Raw genomic sequence first — 3,436 nt, 5'->3', positions numbered from 1 at the left:
TGTGAAGCTGGCAAGGGCAGTCTCTGCGTGGGCAGGTCCCGGTGATTTGGATCCACGCTCAGTACTCCCTGGTGTCGCTGCTGGCAGCCACGTTGCTGTCCTTGAGCTCTTACACGGCTCTGGAAGCTTTTGATGCTGTTGGGATTTTTCCCTGTCTCTTCACATCACCTTGATGGGACCTGTCACGACATAAGCACAGCTCATCTGGGGAAGTCCTGGGTGCTGATGGAAGCAGTTAAGCTGCCGACTGTGTGCCCAGGCTGGTCCCCACTGGGCCAGGCAGGCTGGCTGGCTTGTGTTACAGTGGCATGGCCGGGATTCAGGTGGGGATGTTGTTCTCGCCTGCCCTGCTGCTCGATTTAGACAGGGTATAGGGTTTCCTGGAGAACCGGCAGGGCTTGGCTGCGTGGAGAGCCTCCCTTACCCGTGAAAAGTATAAAGGTTAAAGTGTGCTGCCGAAGTTGTGACAACCGCGTAGCTAGGGAACCGGCGTGCTTGATGCTTTGCCAGATATCCCCAGGACAGGCTGTTTTCCAGCTGCAGCCAACGTAGACTCTGGCTTAAGTTCCTGAATGGGGAGGGGAAAAAAAAAAAGAAAAACAACACAACCACCCCAGCCTAAGAAATCTCCGTGGTGGTTGGTTTGGTTCTACGCTCTGCAGAGACCTGGAGCGCCATGCTGGTGATTGGGGTGTGGGGGTTTTGGACTAAGGCCTCTGAAATGCTGGTGTACAGCAGCTATTGCCCTTCTTGCAGTACTACAAATCTTTCTTGCGAGGGGACTGTCTTTGGCTTATTTCTCTTTGCCCACGAACGAATTTTGTCTTGCAACAGTGCCAAACCAGGGGACAGCCATCCTTCACGCACACCGCCTTTGGAGGACCGTTTCCATGGCTGTGGCCGCAGTGCCTGCTCTCAACTTTGCTTCCTCGCCTTGTCCCAAGGCTTCACGCCCGGACACCAACCCTGACGCCCAGTGAGCGTGTAAGATTGCAAGCGCCCCACGGAGGCTGGCTGGCTTCCAGGCAGGCTATCCTGCTCTCCTTGGAGAATTTTATCCCAGCTTTCACTGCACCAACCCCTCCGAGGGGGCTGCGGGGCATGGCTGGGGCACGTGGGCTCCTGCTCCCCTGCCTGGTGAGTGGATGTGGTCCTTTCCCACGAAGTTTGCTGTGAGGGTGCAGAGCCCAGAGGCTGGCGGAGAGGTGGCAGCGCGTGCCTGAAGTGGCATTGGTGGCTTCCAGGTGCCTGGCAGCCCTCGGCCAGAGGAGGGGAGAGGCAATTCCAAACTGTACGTTGGCGATGACAGTCGGTGGGCAGAGTCCCCGCTGCCTGAGGCACGACGTCTCACCAGTTACTCCTGCTGGTGTGTCCCGCAGCGGCTGAGTTGGGGGGATTCCTGCTTGCCATGGGAGCAGTGGCTGTGCCAGGAATGGGTGGTGTGAGGGCCGATGATTCTCCAACCTCTGCATGTACACAACTGCACCAGTGCTGCAGGTCAGAGCTGTGTGCCTGCTCCTGTGTGATCTCTGTTGGTTCTCATCACATTCCAGGTTCTGCCCTTGGTCTTGGGAAGAGGGATGCTCTCCAGCATGGAGCCAGGCTCGCTGAAGCCACAAATCTGAGCTCTGAGGGCCAGAACGGGAGAGCCCAGTGCCGGCTCAGGAGCCCCCAGCTGCATCCAGCCGAGCAAGCATTGCTCTTGCATTGAGGTGGCGGTGGATGCCTGAGGTGCTTCTGCCACCGCGCTGTTGCTGAGGGGCTGCTGGTTTTGTTGTCAGGACTAGCTGGGCTCCAGAGGAGGCAGCTCCAGCCATGGGTTTTGCTTTCTCCTTAGCTTAAACCTTGCCTGTGGGCTGCCTGTGCGGCAGGGCTTTGAGTCACGGCTGGAGGCTGCAGCAGGGAGGGAGGTGGAAAGGCTCTCTTGGCCAGTGCTGTGATCAGGGAGAGCCACAGCAGCACCAGCTCGCTCCCCTGCTCTCCAGCTGCCACCTGAGGCTGGAGCAGCATCTCTCCCATGGGTGAGGTGTGTACCGGCCTTGAGCTGCTGTCTAGGGCAGGGGAAGGGCTCAGGGGAACCTTTTGTTTCTTCTTTTGCGCTGCTCACTGGTGGTCTCTGCAGCAGCAAGGAGGGCTGCAGTCCTGCCCCACTGGCTGCTTACTCCTGCGTGATGCCCCAGACCTTTGTGGTCCCCCCCGCAGCTGCCCAGGGGCACGCAGGACAGCAGCACCTCCAGGACAGGGGGATGGCTGTGTCCCCATCCTGGCTTGTCTGACTCTGGTTGCTACGTGTGAACAACAGCTCCTCTGCGTACCACGGGCTGGCTTTGTCAGAAGCTGGTGGCTCGCTGGGAGCTGGAATTTGGCAATGTGGAGCAGCACTGTCCCTTCCCCTGCCTGGGCAATGTTGCATCCTCCTGAGAGGTGCTGCAGGCAAGGTGAGCACTGCTCCTGCGATGCTGCTGCCACCTGTGTTGGTGGCCTTGGCTCAGCTCGGCCATACGTGAGTCCCACGTAGGAGCAGCCAGGCTCGGTGTCTGGCAGAACTTGAGCTCCACGTGGCTGTGGGATGGAGAGCTTGAGAGGAAAGACCCGGCCATCAGCTGGCAGGGGCTGATGCTGGGGGAACCTGTGGTAATCTCAGCCTCCCTGGGGGCATCCAGCCAGCCCTGCCCGGCCCTGAGGAGAGTCCCACTTCTCAGCAAGAATCCCACTTCCCAGCAAGTGCCAGCACTTGGCCCTTTGCTGTCCCGGCTGCCGGTGGAGCCTCGTGGGCAAGCAGGATGCCTCTGCCTGCACCCAGCTGGGGTAGCACAGGATGCAGCCTCTGCCATCTCTTTTCCTTTTGCTACAAGGTTCTCTCACTGCTTTATCTCCTGTCACTGCGCCGCAGCCTCCCCTGTTCCCTCCAAAGCAGCACCAGCTGCGGGCGAGGGACCAAGCCCTTCCTCCTTTGCACTGGCATTCTTGCTGCCCTGACATGATAAATGGATGTTCTGCGTTTTTAATAGTTGGTATTATTGGAGTGCTTTTGCCTGGCAGTGCTGGCTGGGGAGGGCTGGGTCCAGTTACCGGGGGTTCCTCCTGCAAATCCCCCCCTCTCCTGCCCACCTCCACCCCCAGCAGCAACCTGAGCAGCATGCCCTTGGTGAGCAAGGCTTTCCCCCTCTTAAAGTTCAAAGATTTAAAGTAAACAGGGCTCTGCTGAGTGGGGGAACCAGGTGGAAACCTGGCGTAGCCCTTGGGGATCACTCAGCTTCAGGACCAAGCCGTGCCCTTGTCTAGCTCTGCTCACCATCTCTGCAGCCCCTGGCACGGCACAGCCCCCAATGCCCCCATCCCCAGGGACTTTCCATACCCGGGTTCAGCCCTGCATGGTCCCTGATGCCATGCCCTGGGGTGCAGCACCCTGGCAGCATACGTTGCACCTTCAGCA

The sequence above is a fragment of the Charadrius vociferus genome, unplaced genomic scaffold, assembly GCF_000708025.1.
Source record: "Charadrius vociferus isolate BGI_N301 unplaced genomic scaffold, ASM70802v2 scaffold259, whole genome shotgun sequence".
Classification (NCBI taxonomy): Eukaryota; Metazoa; Chordata; class Aves; order Charadriiformes; family Charadriidae; genus Charadrius; species Charadrius vociferus.
Note: the sequence above shows the minus strand (reverse complement) of the source record.